Source organism: Strix uralensis, chromosome 3, assembly GCF_047716275.1.
Source record: "Strix uralensis isolate ZFMK-TIS-50842 chromosome 3, bStrUra1, whole genome shotgun sequence".
In the NCBI taxonomy this organism is placed as follows: Eukaryota; Metazoa; Chordata; class Aves; order Strigiformes; family Strigidae; genus Strix; species Strix uralensis.
This window is the reverse complement of record NC_133974.1, coordinates 102,560,982-102,585,205: the sequence shown is the minus strand read 5'-3', so window position 1 is coordinate 102,585,205 and position 24,224 is coordinate 102,560,982.

Genomic DNA, 24,224 nt, shown 5'->3' with positions numbered 1-24,224 from the left:
TCATTCTCTTTCCTCTATACAGAAGTTAGTTTCCACGAAACTAGAAGGAACCTAATTATTTCTGAGACCCTGATGAACTTGACCAACCATTTCAGAGCTGAAGCTTCCCTCAGCTTTGACAGGTAGAAGTATTTGACAGAGAGCATGTTCACATAAGCCTCATTGGCTTGGGAAATCAGGCTAAAAATCTCAAAGCCCAGCCAATGGCCTACACAACTCTGGCAAAATATGAAAAATGAGCCATTCAGCTACACTTGCAAAACAAAACATACAATTTAATACAAATTAACAACAAAACCCCCACTTGCTTTTTCAAAGACAAGTATCATATATGAATCTCTCAACATACGAGTGGATGGGAATTACTGTACTTTCTTACAGAACAATTATGTGGACTCCTAATTAGAGAAACCATAGCATACAATAATGATATGAAAATGGGCCAACACATAGTATGAACAAACAGCCATTCAGGAAGTCGTGTCTATTTTTTAAACGGAATAAATCATCTTCATCAAACAGCCATCAAAGTTAATAGCATGGAACAAAACCAAATTCAATTTCCGTTATTCATACTTAAAATATTAAAAGGGGATGGGAAGACATGATCCAGCTCTCCTGAAGGGCTATTTTCAGAAAAAACAAGATCCTGGATGCTAACAGAACCTACTGGTCTGGTTCATGCCAGCACAAAATAAATGACCTTGCTCTCGTGACCTGATCTGATAGAGATGAGAGGCTGCAAATGGTTTGAATGGAGGCTGAACCGCATCAAGCTGTAAAACCGTAGCATACACAGAGGCAAAGTTGTCACAATGTTGGCTACTAAAACATTTTAATCTCAAATTGCTTGAACAGTACGAAGGTTTTTCTGTCAGGGTGTTCTTAAAGCTCACCAACTGGTGCTGAGAACACGAGTGTGGGAGAGATTTGCCTCCCTGTGGCCCAGGTAGCTCATAAAAGTGGTGCAAGCTTAGGCGGCGGTGGCAGCACAGGGAGTTAATTGTCCTCCCAAGGAAGGGGAAATGATAGCAGATTCACAAAGTGGTTTATGGTGTTAGTTACTTACAGCACGTACGCCAGTCCTGTTTTATTGACTAGCCCTGGCCAAATCTACCCACAGTTGCTGTTCTTGGCTAACCTTGACGAAGTCATTCCCGTTGCCATGAAACAGCTTCCTTCGCTCTCACTCTTCATCTCCCTCTAATTGCCTTTAGCGCACTCTCTGATCCTCTGCTTTGTTCCTCTGCCCTCCCACCTGTAACCTGGTTAGCTTGAAGCCGCCACTTCTGGATTGCATGGAGTACTTTTGTGTAGCTGCTCTGCATGTAAAGCAGGAGAAACTGGTCTCTGTAGAGAAGGATGACAGTATCTATTAACAAAAGAAAGTGCTTGACAAACACTGTCCCCTTAGCAACCGGATAAGGCTGTAGCCATAGCCAGACCTCTTAGGGTGTCTCTGGAACGAACTGGTATCCTTAACCATTCCTACCGGGAGGCTTGTGCAGAATACATAACCTGCATTTAATTTCTTTCTAATTGCAGTGATTTATTTTGTATATGCTCCTGCACAGCTGAGAGCTCAAGCCTGTGGAGTACTCAGTACTTTCCCATTGGACTTAGCCCCTGGGAGCAGTATTGTAAAAATTATTTTTGAAGTAATAAGGGTTTGAAATGCAACCATCTAATTTCATGCTTCTTTTTACTGATATAAGATTTAGCGTGCCTTTTAATTATTTCAAATATTCCAAAGGTATACAGCAACATATGATCTACTCTGATTTTTGGCCTTAGCAGAGCTGTTCTTAATGCTGTTTCTGAACATATGTTCTGTTCTTACTTCTAAAATAACTACCAGAATATGTCATTCATTCTGATGGCACCACAAATATTCTATTGATACATTAATGACACTACTGAATCTAAAGAAACATTTTTACTAAAAATGTATGCAACCTTCAGAATTGTTAAAATCACTGTTAAATGCAGGAACCTATTTAAATACATTTTTTGATTAACATTTCTATTGCCTTACTAGAAGAATTCCTTCCATGAAAAAAACCACATTTCATGTAAACTGAAAGTATAGTCCTGGTTCTTTTAAAGATTACTCCTTTATACAATTACAGCAAAATTAAGAATTCTACAGAAGAGCCGTAGAGTCACAAAGTTAAAGTATTATTTGTATGAAGTACTCAGGCTTTATCTACATCTTTTAAGGTAATTAATAAAAAGCTACTGAATTAGTTCATTAAAACCATTTTATATTTGCTAACTTAAGCATGTGATTTTGAAAATTGCCCAACTGCCAGTCTAGCTGTTATTTAGCAGAAACTTCCACAAAGATTTCTGAAATGCAAATATTCCTCAATGGGGAACTTCACAGAGGCAGAAATGATAAAAAAACCAACTTCAGTAACAAACCAATCTGAGGTTAGTTTGTAACTGAAGTACATAAAACAAGCTGTTTAAAAACCAATTAACTAACCTGTTTTCTCCTTCCCCAAGACCCAGCTTCTTCCATTAGAAGAAACAAAGTCATATATATTGTAGTGTGACCTCCTTAATTCCCTTCCAGCCTGAATTATCCTCTGATCCTACCAATACTCCATGGTAAAAAAGAAGTCAAATACTGCAAACTTACATTTAACTGAGGAGGTTGTCTACAGAGATATAGCTCCAACCCGAGAACAGCAGCTATGTAAACATGATTCCCCTGGGGATGTTGGCACCAGGCAGAGCTGCCAGGGCATGATGGCACTATAGCGGGATTGGTTTGGTAGGGGATTGGATGAGGTGCGTTTGTAATGTGCAGAAACATATGACAAGGACAGTAACACATTAGCCATATAGCTTTAAAACCTTTTTTTCTGATTGATGTGAGTTTGACTTTGGCATAAATTTACTGTAGCCATCCAAATGTTTTTCACAAAAAGATGTATCTTAATTTCTCTGCTTTTCAAAAAGCTTAAGGTAGACATATTGAAAAGGAAGCAGTGTTTAATTTCAGATGTATTAAATGTCCCTGTAGTAGTCACATCTTTTCTAAGAGAGGTAGATACACAAGTACCTTTGGGAAAAAACGTAATGCAAAATTCAAAGGAAATGTGAAAAGTATTCACAAATCCACTACAAAACTTTTTTTTAAAAAATCTTAAAAAACAAATTACTGTGCTGGGTTTTTATTACAATATTGTTAAAACTGTGAGGCAACGGCTGTCTAGAATAGTGCTGTCTAACTTTCTGCCTTCTTTGTCCCTTTCCGATATTAAACTTATTTTTCATTCTTTCCAGCTACATGTTTCCCCGCATCTGGAACGTCTCCACTACTGATCTCAATCTACACAATTACTTTGCCTTGGCAATGCTTGTTGGCTTCCAAAATTGTTTTCAGTCCAAGAGGTGGTCCAAGTGAAAGCTGTGTTCTCCACCACCATTTTCTCTGCCAATTCTCCCAAAGTCATTGGTCTTTGTTGGTGGTTATTATCCATGGACTTTATTCCCTCTCCTCTACACACACTTAGTGTCCTCGGTAGGTCATTCTTTGGCTCTGTGTTTCATTTGAACCCGCTCCCAAGCCTCACCTTTGACATTCTTCCAACTGCAGCCTACGTGACTCTCCAAAAGAGAAAAGTACTCCACTGAATTATACCACTATAGTTTAGGACAGGATCTGGCCCTCCTTTAAATTATTTAATGACATTAATCATTTGTTGCATAATAGATTATTTTAGTCAAAGAGAAATCAAGTTTCTTTGTTTACATCTTCATTGTATTGACCCCCACAATACTATTGCAAGGTAAGGAAATGAAATTTCCTTTATTTTACAGATAAATAACAGTGATATAGAAGCTGTAACCGCATTGCTCAATAAAACAGGACCAGGGACTCTCCTGTGGCTCTGGGGTCAGTTGGCACAGCCTGGATGTCTCCATACTGTGTGTGACCCTGGGTTATAATTTGGTCTTGTGAAGTGCCTCTGTGGTCCTAAGATATTATTATTGTATACTTGATTTTTTTCTACTCAGAATGTCTCAAATAATGTAAGAGCTACATGCAGTCCATCAGAGTGCATATTCATGGCACTTATTGATATGTGGGTAGGCATTGCATGCCATTTGGCATGGTACAATGGCACAAAGAGGTAGTTAAGGGTGAAAACTTTGCTGGGAATGTGTTGGAAAACTATGTAGGGTATAGGGACCTGGTACAGGTTTTGCTGTACCACCCAGAGGCAATAATTTTGGTATGACAAATGGCTTACAAACTTTTTGTGAGGCTAAGGAGTGGTCTTCCCTGAAGCAGGGTTCTGTATCCATTAAAATAAACCTACTGTGTTGTCTAGATGTACTATGGTCACTTTGCCCAGCCATGAAAATCCAATGGAGTAGATTTTTCTTACACTAATCAAATGCAAGGCGCATCTCTAGGATGTAAACTTACATATGACAAGTTGTATTTCAGGGTATGGATAGCACAATGACACTGACACTAGCCAATTCATAACATGGAAGATGACACCATTGTAAAACAATTTGGCTTTTTTCATTTTCTCTATGAAAAAGTTGCTTCCATAAGCCATTAGAGAGTTTATTTGCAAACAGATCTCATCTTCAGCAATGTTTCTCTGGTGGCTGAGTTCCCTTGGGCTAGTATTTTTTTATGAAAAGCGCACTGGTATTTCTATTACATGTCTCTAGCCTAAAACATGGTTTGAAACAGAAAAAAGTACTTATTCATTTTGCTATTAAAGTTGATAAGATTCACAATTCATGAACTGTGAATTAATATACAAACTGAAGTAATGAACTTACAGAAATTCATAGACTTACGCTAAATGAATTCAAATACAAACTGTAAGCAGAGATAACATATGGGGCCTGATGCTGCATGGAAACACTCATCTATATGTTAACATTGCTATCAGACACAGACAAACAGAAATTCAGCATGTTCGATCTAGCAGACCAGTGCCATCATTTAATCCATGCAAATGACTAGTACTACTAGACCTTTTCCTTGGCACAGAGTACAATTCTCTCAGTTAAGGCAAATCTGCCTAAGTCTAGACAGCCAGGATTCACGTGGAAGCTTTTTGCCACCATGATAGCACAGCTGCTACGAATGTAAGTTACTGTTTCAGTAACGTTCATCTATTAATGCAGTTACTGAAGCATAAGCAGTGGGGGTTTTTTGTCTTCTCATACTCTCTTAATTACAAAAAGTGCCTATTAGGATTATTTCTTCCCACTGGTCACCAGCTTTATAAAACTACCCTGCTTTGTTTTATCAGCATACTGAAACTACAGCTCACTGAAGTCAACGCTGTTGCACCAAACGAGAATTAGGAATCTAATTGCCTTTTGCAATAGTGACACAATAGAGGACAGCTGGTCACAACAAAATCACGACATACCCTCCTGCCACTCATAATTAACTTTTCCTTGGAATGAGAGGAACATGCTGTCCTGTTCCAAAAATAACAGTGTGCTTGGTTGTGAGCCAGAGTCAGTGATAAATACATTTCTGATTACAGCCAGCAACTTAATTTACAAGCGTCTGATTAAAAAAACCCAAACCAACCAACAAACAAAAACCAACCTTTCAGAAAATACAGCGATATAAACAAGACAATTGTCATCTAATGCACTGAGCGCAAGGCTGGAGTCATAAGACTTGGAATTCCCTCTGCTGCCACTAACCTGCCGTATAAGCATGAGCAAGTCGTCTATCTCAGTGACTGTGAGCTGGTAATTAGCTACCTTTGAACACAGCTTAGAGATCAAGGCTTCAACTGTGATCTATGAATGAAGTGTCCTGTTTATATAGAAACAGTTTCCATAATTTTAAGGAGAGATTTACAGTTTCAACAGTTGAAAGTCCTTAACTGAACTATACCTTGTCTGCAGGTATTTATACTGGGGAATTTTAGCAGAATTACATACCCACGTGATATGATTAAGGCCAAAGGAGTGGAGATAATCCAGCTTTATGCAAAATGAGATCCATGCTGTACGAGTCCCACTCACATGTTTTGCCACAAAATACACTGGTTTTCTAAAAGTCTGCATGTGTTTCAAGCCAGCATATTACAACTGTATGAGATCAGTCAGATCAGCAAAATGAATATCGTTTATCTTCTGAGTTAATGATCAGACATTTATTTTTAAAGATAATGTACTGCTCTGTGTCCTAATGATCCAGCAATACGTGATTGAACAGAAATATGCAATTACGTGCTGATGTTCAGTAGGCAGAGAACAGTCCTGAGTGACTCCAGTGATAAATGTATCATTGTATAAAAAAAATGCACCGAGACAGAACTTCAAAGTTAAATGCCAACCTTCTAAAACTTTCTGCTTCTGAAAAGGAAATAAGCAAACACTTGCCCTCACTGCCTGAGAATGACCATATAACCTTTTTAGTAATAACTCCAGCGGGGTGAGCCTTTTAGCACTCCATTATTTTGGCTGTGCAACTTTACCTATAGTATCTTGTTTTCCATTGCCTATTGAGTTGCCAAATTTAAAACATTTGCCCAATGTTTTCCATCTTTAGTCTTAGCTTTAAGAGTAACATTTTTGAAAGTTTAGACAAACTCTCTGCTGTTTGTGAGAGCGTGCTTAGGGGAAAAGATTGTTTCACTAACATTAACCTATTAACACTTACCTTTCCCCTGCCTATTGGCTCTACTACTTCCCTGGTTCAGTACAGGGATTTGTCACAAGCCAAAGTCTAAATCCAACATACTTTAGTGGTCGCCTGTGGAAGCCACAGTAAACTACCATTTGCACAGAAGCAGCAGAATCTGGAAGTTTGCTCTGAAAATGTCAATGTATTTCATTAAATGTGCCCACATCGTTCTGAAGTAACCGAAGGCACCAAAACACATGAGGAATGGATCTCTGTTTTCCTGTGCATCCTTGTTTTCATTGGAGCCTTCTCTGATTCAGAGCACAGACTGAACAGAGCTCTTAAGTCAGAATCACACTTATTTTTTTAAGGAAGGTTTCTCTTAAATCTCATATCCTTTATTCCAGAAACTGTAAGATGCACACTGTAATAAATGAGGAGCTGTAGGGAGAGAACAAAAAGTTTTCTCAATAAAGAACTGGGCAGGCATTGGAGAGCTGTGTTTTATTGCCAGCTCTACCACACGCTGCTCATGCTATGCTAGACAAATCAACATTTTTTAGACAGATATTTCTTATACAGCTGATAAGGGAAAGAAAACATAAAGCTCATGTTTTCTTTTAAAATTGTTTGTCAGAACAGTTTTTCATGGGTTATCTTTCCAAATTTTCTCGATTTCAAAAACAATTTTTAAAACATTATTGGAAAAGATTGATTTTTTTTTTTTTTTATGCTTTGGATAGGAAAGAGACAAGGAGAGAAAGAAAAAAAGCATGTTTCACTTTCATATGTGCATAAATTAAGATCATAAAGCAAAAAAATTGAAAGGATCTGACTTTCAAGCTTTCAAACGCATTATCCCATCTGGCTTACATTTTGCCCAAAGAAATAGATTCTACTGTCTGGGGACAGGGAGAGAACAACACTTAGGAAGCATGTTCAGCAGAGTCTAACCAGGTTTTGACCTGTGAAGCTGTGCTCCTACACTGATCCATGATGACAGTACAAAAGAGTGCGTAGGAAGCAAGAAGAGGCGTATGGTTGATGAATCCATGCCAGTGTCATTCCACTGGCAAAATCCCCTCTCGGGGAAGGGAAGCTGTTGCAGAAGCTCCTGCACGCTGAAGGCTGCAGCTGTGTGCATGGAGTACTTATGCTAATTTTTCCCAACCTGGGAAATGATCGGGGGCGGCTTTATCACCAACACAGTATATACCTCTGCTAAACACTCTCATTCTTGCTTGGGGCAGTGAACAGAATTAATCTCCGAGAACGGAATCTATTAATATGAATGGAGAGAAATAATCAGTTTATTTGCTACCACACAACTTGGAGATACCAGTTTTTTCACTGCGTTTTAAGGTTCTGTTGCCATAGTAGGCATAGAAGTTCAGAACAGTGAATTGCTGTTCACAGAGGGACTGGCTCTGCAGAGTTACAGAACAGCAGTTCAAAAAAGGACATAAAGGCAATTACAGAGGCTGCAGGGAAATGAAATAATTTTTCTCCTATCACAATGCTTGCAGTTTCTGTTTTGACACTGGTGGCACAAGAATAATGCCAAGGAAAGAAATTTAATCTACATTCAAAGAAATGTGATTTTAAAAAGACAGATCAAATGGTATTCTCAATACATGGTGACAGTGTTCTCAAAATCAAGGACTGCTTCATGTAAAAATAGTCATGGATTAGACCTACCTCCTGAATTTTATCCTAGGATAATATTTTATAGAACTACAAAAACTGATATATTTTTATCTAAAAAAGAAAAAAACTGTTTATCTGATAGTTCTCGTTCAAGGTAATTAATGCACATAACAAGACACTACGTCTTCAGATGCTGCTTTCTTTCGAATCATCTGTTACATAGCTTTATAGAGTTAATTTCAATGCCTGGCAAGCCAGGAGAAACTGCTATTAGGGGACCCTTTTACAGCTTGGGAAGACAAAGTTAACACACATGTAACTTCTAAATACTTACACAGGGAGACCATTTGCAAAAGAATTACATAATGCTACATTTGATTGCACTTATTCTTAAAAACATGTGCTTTTTTAGACAGTGGTGCTCTTCTAGATCCCAGACCAAAAGATCTTGTTCACCCAATGCTCAACAAAATTTTGAATCTTTAACAGAAGAAGGATGGGATCATTACTATAAAAGGATAAAAAAACCATATAGACCTTTGATTCTGGATATATTTTGCATCACTGAAGGTAAATCTGCTTTGCAAAAGCAGAATGAATATGTCCTTATATTTCTGTCAACACCCACCTTAGTTTACTGCTGCTAACAGAGAGGCTATCACAAACACCGTGGTTTATAATATAAGAACAAAAACCTCCTGGGTCTCTGGGGTGGGGAACTGCAGTAACAGTTATCAGCTTCCAATCTTTGTTCTCGTGAATTGATGCAGTGACACATATTTGCATTTCTCTGATAGCAAATGATAGGGCATGCTAATAGCTATTTAATAGCTGAACAATTATTTAAATTCAGGTTAACCCTAATTACATTTTCTATTAAATCCAGGGAATCATTTCCCCACCTCCAATGGAAAGAACCACGTGGTGAGGCTTACATGCAAAGAAGGGTCTCTAAAGCTTTTCTTATACCAGTTCCTGAGGGAGAAAGTCCTGCAGACACTGTGGCTTTTGAGTTCTTGCCTCTTTCCCCAGTCCTAGGAAGCTGAAGGATCAGAAAGCATCAGGACAGTAACTGTCCTAAAGAACAATATTTAACTTCATTGATCCTCTTTGGCCTGACAGCCCACTGGACATCTTCACCTGACCCAACCAATAAAAATAACCCAGGACCCAAACTCTGCTGTAAAAGCTGGGTGCAGGGCAATTAGCAAGGCTGCAGGAGAGGGCACACCACGATCTTTTTTGGTGGAAACTGATATGACCTGATGAAACTGATATGAAACAGCTGAACATGAGCCGGCAGTGTGCCCAGGTGGCCAAGAAAGCCAACGGCATCCTGGCTTGTATTAGAAACAGTGTGACCAGCAGAAGTAGGGAGGTGATAGTCCCCCTGTGCTCTGCACTGGTGAGGCCACACCTTGATTATTGTGTCCAGTTTTGGGCACCTCAATACGAGAGAGATATTGAGGTGCTGGAGCGAGTGCAGAGGAGGGCAACGAAGTTGGTGAAGGGCCTGGAGAACAGATCCTATGAGGAGCGATTGAAGGAGCTGGGACTGTTTAGTTTGAGGAGGAGAAGGCCAAGGGGAGACCTCATCACTCTCTACAGCTACCTGAAAGGACATTGTAGAGGGGTTGGTGCTGGTCTCTTCTCACAGATAATTAGCAATAGAACAAGAGGGAATGGCTTTAAACTGCAACAAGGGAGGTTTAGACTGGACATTAGGAAAAAATTTTTCACAGAAAGAGTGGTCAGACAGTGGAATAGGCTGCCCAGGGAGGTGGTGGAGTCACCATCCCTGGATGTGTTTAAGGGTTGTTTAGATGAGATGTTGGGGGATATGGTGTAGGGGAGAACTTTGTAGAGTAGGGCTGATGGTTGGACTCGATGATCCCAAGGGTCTTTTCCAATCTGAATGATTCTTGACCCTTCAGTGGAGAGCTGCCCAGGCGATACCAGATCCCCGGTGCAGAAGATGTCTGTAGAAGCGTTATCTCCTAAATGGCATGAGGAAGCCAACAAACCCAGAGGACCTCTTCTGCTGAGCACAGGTGAGGGGGATTTGCTCTTCAGACTCCCTTGCTTATTTTTGTTCAGAAAAGAAGAAACAAAAGCATATAAGTAAAAACAAATTCCCCCTGCATTCCCCCAAAAGATTAAATGATTCCCTCACATCTTCTGAAATGTCGGCCTTGGTTCTTCTTTACCCTCTAATTAGTTTATTACTAATGGATAGTTATTGAAACCCATGCATGGTTAGTCTCTATTATGTAAGTAAAGGTTTTATTTGGGAAACCTTGAGACAGTGTAATTGGAAATGCAGCCATTGTTCATTCTTACTGTTGACTAATTTCATTTAGCTTTAAACGTGTGATTAACTTTAGTACTATGGGAAATTAATTATGTTTGTGTTCTAATGATCAGTATTAACCTAATTAGTGACCATGAAAATTCCCAAGCAAAGCACTTAATTATGTTAGAATTAAGATTGTAAATATTTTCCTAATGGAAAACTTCCAGTAAAACACTAGTGCGATCAAAGGCTACAACCATAAGAAAACATGCAGCATTTGTAAAATGACTTCCATAACCAGTTTCTGATTTCTAACTCTGCCACACAAGGTAACAATGTTTGTAATATGATGTTAGAAACATATCCATACATCACAAGTAAGCTCTGCAATACTTAAATCAATGCTTTTAAGCTTCAGGTCATCAGATATAGTAGAATCCTTTTCAAGAAACAGTTTCTCTAATACCCAGACAGAAGCAGTACCCTGTCCCTATCCCCAAGGCTACTGAAAACTGTTTTGGGGACAGGAACAAATCCTTCCTTCAACATACTTGTCATTCACGTGCAATCATTTTCTTGCTGATAACTCCTGGGCGTCCACTTCCAGGCCCCCTCCCATTCACTCCTCTGTTTTCCACTCTTCATGTTTTCTGTAGCATTTTTATGCACAGCAAGTAACTCAGAAAGGAGCGGCTGCACCCTGGAAAACACTGGCCAGAGATGCAAATTAGATTGGTAGAACAGAAAACGCCACTGACAACTGTTTTTGCAAATAAAAGGACAATCTCCAAAAGGGCAGCATTATCTTCTGTCTTCCAGGAAACATATGGCCTTCCTAACCTAAGCACAAGTCTATATTAAAGAGCTTGTGTATACAGTGCCCACAGAAAATATCTTAAGTCCATTTTTTTTGTTAAAAAAGTTATGCTCTGCTGTGTTATTGTACACAGCCCTTCTTGTAATTAAACCCCACCAAATAACCAAAAGAATCATTAGTTACCCTGGAATAATACAGTTATTCATACCTGAATCTGACCCTTCTTTCATTTACTTTGTTATAAAAAGCTTTCTTTTACATCGTTGCAAGCACTGTCCCAGGTATAAGCCATTTTGTAATACTGGGAACATACTGCTTAATATAATCCCCACAGGCTGCCTATCATTCCCAGGTACTGGGATCATTGCAATTGAAGTATTTATTTAAGATAAAAGCTTTGTATTGAATTAGAAATCAATCTTCCACTTGACCAGATAGTATTGGTTTATGTATACAGGTCTCTTTTGACTGCTCTTGCATCCGTATGCTGCTCAGAGTGAGTGAGTGAACCTTCCCCAGACATGCTGAAATAATGCTTGGAAATACAATTCCCAGCTTTTGTGGGGCTTGGGGTGAATGGGGCAGGCACTAAGTCTCTTGTCACCACCCAGCTCTTGGTTAAACAATTTATCTCAGTTACCAACTGTATGCGGAGTGCCAGAAATGTATCAAGATGGTATTATATCTTATTAATTATGTATTGTCTCCAAACACAATACAGTTCATGAGGTCTAAAACACAAAGCAGAAAAACAGAGAATGTGTTCCTCCAGAGCCACATCATATCATTTATGCACAAGATAGAGATTTTCACTCTGAAGTGAATCCTTGTCTTTCCTTGCAACTTTTTCCATTTTTGTCTTATCTTATGGTTTCTAATCCAAGTTACATATTAAAAACATAGAGACAACTAATCCATTAAGGAATTAGTGGGCGTGAGATCCTGAGGAGATGCTGGCTCCAGTAAACTGATGGTTTACCCTGTGAAAAATTTTGTGAGAAATGTTTTTAATTTCCTACTTCTTTACATCTACATTAGTTATATTACATATGCATATGTGCCTGAGCTCCCCTCTCCTGGATAGTAAACACACCTGCACTCCTCAGTGATATTGAAGGTGTTTATACATGTGGATTCTTTAACGGATGGCTGCATTCCAGTGGATGCCATGGGCTGTTTACTGTTTTGTCTTTGCTCTACTAGCTTCAATACCTTGTGACAGCATATCACTGATGGTAACATTAATGCTAGAACTGTCCCAGGCTGAGAAGATCTCTAGTAAATGCTTTATGGAGCGCAAGAAATAAACAAGTCTTCAAATAGTACTCCAGTATTGATTTCTGGGGACTGATGTCTTAAAAATCTATCAATTTTCAATATCCCAGAGTATCCTGCAAAATATACCTATTTCAAGAGGCTTGTATCACACTAATCTCTACATACATGGAGGTTTTTTCAGTCACCTTTAGGTACTACTGGTTGAAATCCATGCTTTGGAAATAAATTTACCCTCACATGGAAAGCCTGGGTTGTTTTTTTTCTAACATGCAGAACACAAAAAGCTGCAGGTACTGTGTAGGCAATTCACTTGTGCAATAAATGTGTTTGCTATCCTGGCTCTTTGTAAACCAAGAGGTTAGGTCATTAATCATTTTTAAAACTCATTATCATGATGAGAAATAAAGGAAAGACAACTTTTTGGACTGATGGAGATTTATTAATGGAAAGCTTTTATTGCTATATACTTAATTTTGAAGCTACTGACATGAAATGTTCTAAGTAGAATATACGACTGAATTAAAATTTCATTTTAGGTAGTGCCAGTCCCTAAAACCTCAGTCTGACTCCTTCAATCACACTCTACAAGTTCAAGTATCAGTTTGACACCAGCACAGCATTTGTATCAAGCTCACATGCACAGGTCTAAAAAGAAAATCTTCCAAACTCATGTGAAAAAATGGTTTCATGTTTGCACACACTAAACTTATACAGTTTATATCTTCAGTGAAGATATCAGTAATAAACTCATAATTACACCTTGGAAATGTAACTATAGCATATAAATTTTGGTGTTATCATTATGAAACACCTCTCACTTCATTTTCCTCAACCACAAAAACTGTAACGTCTAGACACTTAACATTTTAAATTCAAGTTATATGTCCAAAAATGGATGAATACCACATGAATAACTAAATGCACAAGCAGAAAATGGGAGGGTTAAAGGCATTATAGAGCAATGCAAACACAGACAAAGTACAGCTAAGATATGGGACCTGACCTACCGTCTTTGTTCAAGAAAATTTTTCAGAGGTAATCAGGGTTAATACAGTAAATGCAGTACAGACTCAAAGGAGTGTATTCCTCCTCTAGACATCAGTGTATCTACTCTGATATACTAAAATAAACCTCTGTTTGCTACTGAACACAAAATTGAGCACAAACATGCAAAGGAAGCCTTGTGTTACCCTGCTAACAGAGAGCGAACAAAAGGAGACATGTTCAGGGACACAGCTAGGACATTTTTGGGCCCCACCAGACCAACTACTTGTTTACCTTTTCAAGGCCATTTGCAATGAGAGTAACTTAAAACATCTCTAAATTATTCAGGGAGACTAGACCTGCATGCAGCTGACAAACAACTAGGGAGCATTAAGTTTACCTTTGGAGGCTTTCTATAGGTAGCCCATGGGGTGTCTAGCAGGACTGGATCACCAGGACTGTCAAGCTGCTCCTCTTCTCGTGAAGTCCATGGGCCAATTCAGAGAGGAAGCTGAATGCTTTCCTGTATAGCAAGACTTTCAAAAATAATTTTGCACTTCATAAATTAAAGCACAGTTATTTCTAACTGTGAAAAAAATGAGGTTTTGCCAATTACAAAGAAAGGCAACAAGTTGAAGATGTTTTTGAATGTTTTTGTTCTTTCATCCAGATAGAAAGAACAGCTTTTTAAATTAATTCCACCATTATTTGGAACAAACCCAAACAAATATAATGGTATATATAAATTCACCTTTGAGTCAGCATCTCGTGTTTCAGCACTCCTAGTCACAGCATCTTTCAGAACAGTACATCATCCATATGTTTCATTCACATCTTTTACCTTCTCAGTAAATCAGAAGATAGATGCTAAAATCCAGAATGCAACCTTAAAAATTCCCTTGTTTTTTTAGCAGGTTTTATTGATATTGCTGGTCAAGCATATTTTGTAGTGGGAGATGGCAACCTTTCCCTTATAGTTCAGACAAACAATTAATTGGAAATAAGAAAGAGGTTATCAATCAAGGAACATTTGCAGTAGCTAAACAGGAGTATTCTAAACTAATAGTGAAAAATAAAATATATGCAGATGCAATAAAGAAGAATAAACACCTTTTCACTATAATTTGTGTGAAGTATGAGAGAGAGGCATGAAGCCATCACATGAGTCCCAGTCCCTCAGGAAGCTCAAAATGATGCCTTTGTTTTAGGGAATAATGGGTGGGGTTGGGTAGGGGTTTTTTTTGGTCAGGATTTTTGCCACTGGGAAATAATCTCAAAATCAGGTTTCTCATAGAACATATTTACTTGATCAGTAGCTAGAAGAAAATGGAGACCAGACAGGAATCATTATGGATGTACACAGTAACTGGTATCTTTGTGAGCTTTTTAATCCTCATCCTTTGAGCTTCTATTCAGATTAATTCCTTCAGATTAAAGGAGCATAACTGACATTTTACTAAATGTCATATGGTGCATGATCAAGCCCCTTTACTTTGTAACACTCAAATAGCAAACATTTATGGGTTTTAGGCCTGTAGCTGCCAATTTACCTGTGAGGACTACAATCCACACATATTCATAATGCATAATAACTGCATTATTGCATGTCTCAAGGGTCCCTCAAAACAAGTGATGACATTCAGTCCTAAACCACCCCCACATCCCACGAATGTTATGACCCCTCATTTTTATTATAAGAATATAGCTAGCTGATAAAGCAAAATTAAGAGAATGAGAGCATAGAGTCATTTACATCTGGAGCTTGATAAGAATGTTGTGCCGGTAATTATGTCTGTTTGTTTGGGGGTTTGTTACAAAATTGCTATGAGCATCACAAGCTGAGTTAGAGTGTGCTAATCATGCTACTACTCCCACTGGCTTTCAACTGAATTTGAGTATCCACAGCCCTCCCAGACCTTCAGAATCACAACTTAATGCCGTAAACATACTTTTCCAACTGTATTCTTACTCAAAAATCATGTGCTTTGTACTCACAGCTTGTCCTCTTTACTAACTGCATCTAAGCACCCTGGTATAAACCTGACCATTTCTGTTAATGTTTTATGGATAGTGAATGCTTTACACTTGACATTTTCAAGCCTTCCAGAGGTCAAGAAAGAAGGAGAATTTGCTGTATTTCCAAACAATCCCTCTGATGACAATTGTAAATGTTAATAACTAGATGCAAAGTTATACCTGTTTTTGCTGAGGATTCTGAATGTAATTAGATTTCTTCTTTCCATTAGGTTGGGGAGAAAATTACTCCTGTAACTCATCTAGTGAATATGAACTTTAGGAGCACTCTCAATTTGCAGTCTGTGACTGAACTAAAGGGATGACAGTTTTGAAATGTTTATTCTCGTCCAGTCCAGCCCAGTCCTCTTTATTTGACTTTCATCTTTTATATTAAACAAACACATTTTTCAAGGTGCATTTTATAAATTAAACAAGTAAATGAATCTGAGGTATGTGATCTAAGTCAATTTATCTTACCGTCTAAAATGCAGCTGTGGGTCCCAGTACTCAAATAAGACAGTTTCTTCATCATGTCATTCCTTCAGTTTAAGAGCAGGGAGGGCATAAATTTGCCACAACTCCAACCCCTGGACCTGACTGCAGTAATAAGCTACTTTAAAAAATAATTATAGCAGTAATTACCCAGATTATGCGTTTATTAAGCTATGTAATATTTTGTAAGATAAACAGGAGTATATTGGAATAGTTCCTCCCAGCAGACAAATTTTATCACTTAGAAGAACAAAGCAACTGCTTAGCAAAAGAGGCATGTATTATATTAACAGTTTAGGGCAGGAATCGAATAATGTAATTTCCAAATAAAGGTTCACCCAGAAATCAGGCAGGCAGAAGGTGTCTTCAGGAGCAGCACCTGGTCTTTACACCACACACCTGAGCAGCAAAATATTCCGCAGACTTTAGGAGGAGGCAAATCAGTCTTGAGCTGAGCTGTGAGTTGCACAGTGGAAGGCTCCATCAATCCTCTTGTGTTAAAAGCATCAGTCTCCTCTTTCTCAAGACATATTTGTAAGTGCGTAATTTCTTTTTATATTACTTTTGGTCGACTTTCTATTTCCACACAATACAAATATTTTGTGCTTGTTCACTGAAATAAAAATATGTAACTATAGAATTTGTATTAAAATATGTTTCAGATAACTTAATATAAACAATCCAGTAAATTTTAATATCACTTTTGAACATTTGATCTCTAAAATAGCAAAAGAACATCAAGAAATTTGATTTCCAAGTGTAATCTCTGAGGGGACCCACTGACATAAGCATTTCTTGTATAGTTTGCTTTTGCAGCACTTTGACCCAGAAATATTAAACTTTTTTCTTCAGATAGATGCTGGAATGAGAACGTACATCCTCTCAAGCTGCTCCAGGAGCACTATTGCTCTCCCTTCACAATGTCAGCCCACCTTGGCAGAGGTCATGAACTGCCTCCCCTGATCAATTTTATCATGATCATTCTCAAACAAAAAAAATTAATCCTCACCTTCAGGACTGACAGCAGCAAAGTGAACGTTAATTTCATAGCGAAACAAGAAAATGAGATTTACCAGCTTTGTGGGACTCTTTCTGGACACTGTAAGACACTAGAGCTGCAGCACTGGGGACATCTGGAAAACTACTCTGGAGACAGCACTAACACATACAGGGTAGCAGATGATAACGTCTTTCATGTCTTTCATTTTTATTCCTAGTGGAGGTACAACACCATCCAAAGTCTCAGACAACCGAACCTGCAAGTTACTATGGCAACTTCTCCTCTACACCCTGGCCAGTGATTATGGCAGCCAAAGATGCTGCTCTCTTTTTAGTCAGCACTAAAGCTTTACAAGATAGTGATTTCTTAGTGGGACAACTACTTTTGATTTTATTCACAGAAAGTCTCCAAAAACCCTAAATAGATAACAGGACTTAGAGGGGAGGATGAGTAATTCGGTGGGTTGTATTTATTTAGTGAATAATGATATCCATGCTGAGAGAAGCATGTTTTCTATGTTTATTCCTCAGTTGACAGCAAACTGCTTGTAGTTATTATTACTGTACAATTACAGAGCAGGGGGACAGGAAGGGGTAGAGTTGATACCTCTATTAGACTTCTGGTGGACACACAAAGAAACTGTGAAGGCAAAGAGCTACTCAGATGGACAAGGTGACTGAAAACCAGCCTTCAGTCCTCACGCCAGTCCTCATTGCCCTGGCTTCCTGAGGTCATCTGGTTTGGTCTAAACACTGATCTGTGCCACATATTAAGCCATTTGTTCGCAGTAATGCTTGAGTAGATCCCACACTGGGTATGATGGGTTGCCTGGCAACTTAAATTCATTTAGGAAAATGTAATTTCCTTTATATTATTGCTTTTATTCTATACGTGCAGGGCTGAGTAACAAATTCTTACATTTTGCTACCAAGAAAGGATTTAATTTGTATTAAAACTTTCCTTTGGAGTGAACATAAAAGCAACCAGAAGAAAGAAAGGAGGGAGGGAAGGAGGTGCAATATAGACCAACGTTTTGACCTAGCTTTAAGTTACAGTGAAGCAATAGAATGTCACAGTATGCTAATTATTTAATCAACCCACATCTTCTCTGCTGTTCATGTATTATTCTGACTATCAATCGAACACCATCTGCCCTCACAGAAAAATGTTCCTGCAACATACAGAATATTTAGCTGGCAAGCAACTATCACCATGTTCGCACTAGAAAGTCATGAACCCAGGAAAGCTTGAGGAGCTTTGGGACATTCAAAACATCTCTGGCTATTTCTTGGCCTTCCTCTGGAGAAATTTAGTATTTCCATTTAAATTTCAAATAATGAAATAGTTTCATTAATGGCTCTGAATGCAAATAGGAAGTTGAGCTTTGGAATCCAGCATTCCTTTTAATGAAAAATTTCTGTCACTTGGAGAAGCGTGGGAAGCAGCAGCGAGGAGAGGGAGAGGGAGAGGAGGTGGCTCCGGCTCCTCTTGTCCGCTCTGCTCGAGCGACACTTTCCCCCTGGGGTTCCTGGCCGCCTGCTCAGGCTGGCCCTGGTGGAGCTCTGGCTGGCAACTAGTGCTCTCCTCCCTAGCTCCAGGGAGGGACCCTTTCGGGGACCTGCCTCATATGCCCTGGGAGAAGGAGCCTCCCACTGTATTAGTGTTCATCCCTTACCTGGACAGCAAGTCCTGGCAGGGTATGCATTTTACAAGGTAAAGAGATAGTTCCTGTGTCAAGCAGGAGAACAACTGTTTTTGTCAATGAGATCCTGGTAAAACACTCTAGGGAAAGGATTTTGGAAAGGTTGTTTAGTAAGTGTAGATTATAAGGGGATGTTTACCTCAAATAGATAAAATGAAGTAGAAAACGTTGCCTATGCCAAAGGAGGATAGTATTACTTACTTAGTTACTTTTTTTTAAAAAAAAAAAAAAAACCCAACTACTAAATAGATAAGACAATTGTTAAACTTCATCCTAAATTGCTTGATTTGGAAGTGCAGCACAGTTGGCCTCTTCATCATTTTCCGGTCAAGCGCCACCTGTTAAGGAATCCTGACCAGCTCTCCAAATAAACAGGTACAAGGATTGCATGTGCTATGAGAAACACCAAGTGCAGAGGCAGTCAAAATGTCTTTGGGTGCTATTTAGAAAGAGTTTTTGGAAAAAAGCCACCATCTTTAGTTAATAGATCAGTTGTTAGTGGGGTAATTACTAGATGTTGAGTCACTCCCTCTTCCCCTCTGTCTCAAAGCCTGGCATGGAGCACATATGTCCACACCTTACCTGCCAGAACAGCCAACAGCTTTAGAGCAATGTCCCGTATACTGGTGAAGAGCAGTTGATAAGGCAGGGATGGATCCACGTACCAGAATAAAAACACTGGGCCCCGACGTCTCTGTTGTCCTTATCCTGGATTCCTTGGAGTGGGACCAGGGATTTCCAGTGGGACTGGAATTTGGCCCAGTGTGCCACAATCCCATAAAACACAACTGTCTATTGGTTAAACAATGCCAAGCGCATCTCAGCCAGATGCCTGTTTACTGACTATTGAGAGAGAAAGAAAGCTCTCAGATGCTATTGCTTGGGTTTGCAGGATGTAGGACATATTAATTATGAACAAATGAAGTGATCACAAACAGAGATGAGGCATATAACTTGGTTTGGCTGCAATTCTTGGTATATGAAAAAAATGACAGCATGGGGCTGGATGAACATAAATTCTGCATTAAAAATAAATCATTTTGTTATCTATTTGCTTAAGACAGTAGTTTGCTTTTTTCTGCTCTATGGAATAATGGACCATAAAATTGGTTAAATTATTGTCCATTTAGCACAAGTGCTTTCTACAGTAAAGGAAAAAGCCTGGTTCATTTGATCAACAAAAAGCTCTTCTGATAAAAATGTCTGTTCTTTCCCAAAAGCAAAGAACTCCAACGACGTGAGTTGGCACTCACCTGGGAAACATTGCAGCGGCAATAACAGCAGGTGAGTACCTTAAAGGGCGGCCTCCCCTGGGACTTCACCCAGCTGACTCAATTCAAAGCCCAAGCCTTTCAGGTGCCCTTTGACAAACTACAGAGCAAACCCAGCTCTGCCAGGCTGTGCCACACCAGGACACCCTGGGACCACCGGGGTCCGTCCCTCCCCTGGGGCCCTTCCAGCCCTGGGGCACCCGTGGAGGACAGCAGCGGGATGGGGAGCTGAACCCCGGGGTGGAGCAGAGGTGGTAGAGCCTGATGGTGCCCTCAGAGCCCTGACCAGTCTCCCGTTTCTCCCACACACTGCCACAGATGTAGTTTTTCTTCCCGTGGCAATGCGTGCAGCAGCAGTTTTGCTTCCATTCATGCCAAGAAGACAGCAAAGTTTACACAAATGCCACCTCCCTGAGCAATCGGTTCCCGTGTCTTTGTACCATCTCCATTAAAATGTTTCTCCTAATTTTGAACTTAATTTTCCTTGTTTACCCTCTCCACCATAAAGAGCGGGCGTTCCTGCTCTCTGCAATAGGATTTTATGTATTTGAGGACCTAAGCATTTCACCTTTCAGTCACCTCTTTCGTTTTCCAGCTTCCCTGGACTAACTGGCCCACACCTGCTCTGAATACAGTGTCCCAAATTAGATGGATATTCTAGGCCAGAGTCTGATGGTTTTGAGTAAAGGGATGGATTGCTTCAAAAATCCTAAAAGTTATACTTTTATAAAGGTAAACAACTCTGAATTTTATTTATATTCCCTCAGTAATCATCATACTGTGGACTCCTGTTTAATCTGTGGTCCACTATACTACCTTCTTCTGTTTTTTGCAGAATTTTTTGTTAAGCAATGTATTTTGTTACCTTGTATTGTGCATTTGATTATACCAGCCTACAACCATGATCTTGCTCGTGTTTAATTTTTTTTGCTTTTTGTTTTCCAGGTAATTTTTCCTATTTGTTGATAACATCTTGAACTCAAATCCTGCTCTTTAAAAGACTTCTGAAGCTTCTTATCATTTACAAATGTAATAAGCCCAGGCCTCTGCCCAGCAGTGGCTATTAACAAACCCACTAAAAGTCTTGCTCCAAAACAGACTGTAATGGAAAGCTTGTGATGTAATGTCTGCTGCCACTGCTGCCCTCCAGGGATGCCACCCATCCAGCTTGGCATCAAACCCCTCCCTCAGGCCTTTCAGTGTTTTCCTGGCTTTTCTAACAGGAATGTTGTGCCACACTGCAGTAGCCCTGCAAATCAAGATAGAGAGCATCTATGGCTTCTTCTCTGGCCACTTTTTGTCTAGAAGGAAATAAGCTTAGTGTGATGTAATTTTGTGGTGTTTTGTTTTGTTTTGTTTTTAATGAGTCACTTCTCTTGTAGGTGCTTTTAAACTGTTTTGGGAATTTGTCCTAAAAGTTTTTATGCAAACTGCTTTATAATTGCCCAACTTTGCTCTGCCTGCCCCCAGATATACCTCTTAAAGACAGGCACTATCTTAGCTTTTCCCAGTCTGCTGGTACCTTGCCTGTCTGCAACAAGCTTTCAGAAATCCTGCATCATGTTTCTGTGTGTTCAGGGACACAGTCCACCAGGCCTGGTCAATCTCAAAACATTCTGCTTAAGTCTTAAGTCTACCCTGTCTTAGGCTCACCTCATCCCTTAGCCTCTAGCGTTAGCTGCACTAGCCATCTGTTCCTTGTAACTCTCAGTGAGCACAAATGGAGAATAGGCATTAAACACCCAATTCCTCTGTGTCATTTGTAGATAGCACTTCTTCTCCACTGAGAAACAGGCCAAACCTCTTCCTGGTCTTCCTACTACTAATGAGATAATGACTTTTTCTTGTAGCAGGTATCTTTTAGTAATAGCAGGGGATGAAATATGACCTCCAAAAGACCTTTGGAAAACCCTCCTGAGAGCTGGTTTCAAGGGAGACTATTTCTTGAAGCGCTCAGCTCAAGAAAGCAGCCTACAGAGGTGAGCAGAGCAAGGGATGAGCAAAACAACTGTTTAAAACTCAGACCCTGTTGATAAACTCCTTCTCTCACCAAAAGCATGGAAGAGGTGAGAGAAGGTCCTCAGTGTAGCCACTTGCCTGCTCCCAAGGCCCTGACTAGAGGCCGGGAAAGTCTCCAGAGCACATAGCCTGAGCCACAAGAAAATATGAAAGAAAGAGTTTGTTTTAAAGATAGTAGAAGGGGAAGAAAAAAACCCGCACACCCCCCCTTTCTTGAACTTTCCTTAATGACAGTGAGATGTTTCTTTCCCAGCACAAGCTAACTGCTACTCTTGACACGCCTGATGTCAGCTGGAGGAACAGATGGCTCAATGGTTCATTTCAAACTGTTCGCTCAGCCAAACAGCACAAATTGCATTAATTGCCTCACAGTACGAGCAGAGAATGGAGCACTTCGTGTGTCCTAGCCGTGAATCACTGAGACTTCTCATCATTATTCACATTTGACAGGTCAGTCAGGGAACTTATCCACTGCTGGGAGGGGTGGGGGTAGGGGGAGCACAGCACAAGAAAATGCCTGAGCCACACACTCTTCAGGTAACAGAAGATACCCAAGAGCTGATTTGGCCTTCAACTTTTTGCCTTGGCATTAAAATGGTTTCCTCAGCACAGTGCCACTTTCTGAAATAGAATTTCTTAACATGAGAACATACGCAGTAACACACCTACTGACTGGCTCCAGGGAGCAGGATGAACAAGATCTGCTTACTGACTTTCTTCTCCATGTCCACGCTGACACCAGGGACACCTTAAATGCACTGGAGGCATTTCTATAGTCTACCCCTTGCTTTGCCCTTTCCTGTGGCAAAGGTAACTTACACACCATTGGAGGTCTTGGCAGGTCACCTAAGAGAAAGTGGATGTCCCAGAACCTCCTATCCAGAGCACCTGGGGAGGGAAACCATGAGAAGAGACTTTCCATACAATCCTGAAGAGGCTCTTCAACAAGCTCCTGTATCCAAGAACTGAAAAAACTGACGGAGCCAAAGAAACAAGTTATGCCAAATATCTCTTTTTTTTTTTTTTTCCCCCCTATCAGCTGGGAGCCTTGTATATGTCTAATTTACTAGTACACATGTGCACAAGCCTCTGAAAAGTTCATGCAGAAGGTGAGTCCAGGCAAAAAGCTCTCCTTTAGGTTTGACTGCTCTAAATCTTGTCTAATGAAGTGATTTATTAGATGCTCCATATCCTGTTGAAAACTCAACAACTTCTGTAAAATACAATACCGAGAAAAGACTAACCTTAGTCTCCCACAAGCTGTTGAGATTCCTTCTGCAAAATGTCCATGCAAGTCCTGCTGCTCTTTCCTCCTCTCTGCTTTAGAGGAGCAGAACCACTGTGGTTTTACCACGGGGGCAAAATTTCTCTACCACATCTCTGTGCATTGCCAAATCCTGCTTGAGCCTCTCCTGCAGGAAATGAAAAGAAAAAGCAATACATATAGAAAACCAGACGCCTCTGCTGTGCTGTAGTCCTCCCTAAATCACAAGTTGACTGTAGGTCTGAATATTGTAAATGGGTGACAGTTGAGGGGCAGTTCTTTTGCTCCATCCCTGCTTGGTGGAGGCTCAGTCTGCACAGTCCTTCCTAGCTCCTGTGCTAACCTCAGATCCCACATGTTTCTAGAGGAGAGAGGACCTTCACTGTTTTTCTCTCTTAAGCATAAGTCAACAGAAGGGAAAAGATACCTAATTGTATCTGACTGAGGCAAAAAAGATTTCAGGGCTCTGCTCATGTGAAAGTTACTTTATACCATTAATCACTTTGCCTTTCACAAAGTTCGGGGAAAAAAACCCTGGATCTAAGTTTGTTCCACTCTGCACCTAGTCTGTATCTCTAGAAGAGTGCAGCAAAATCCTTAGAGTCAAGTCTTCTCACCCTGGGAAGCTTTGCTCTTGGTGCTCTGTACCTTGCTGCTTTGGTCAAGCTGTCTTGTTTGCTCTTTGTTTACAGTGATGGCTGTTTCTGCACCTCCAGAAACACCCCATCACCTGGTGCTCGCAGCACTGCCATTACTGTGGGACCTCCTCCAGTAACTGAGACTTTCCCTAGTATGTTTTTCCACTCA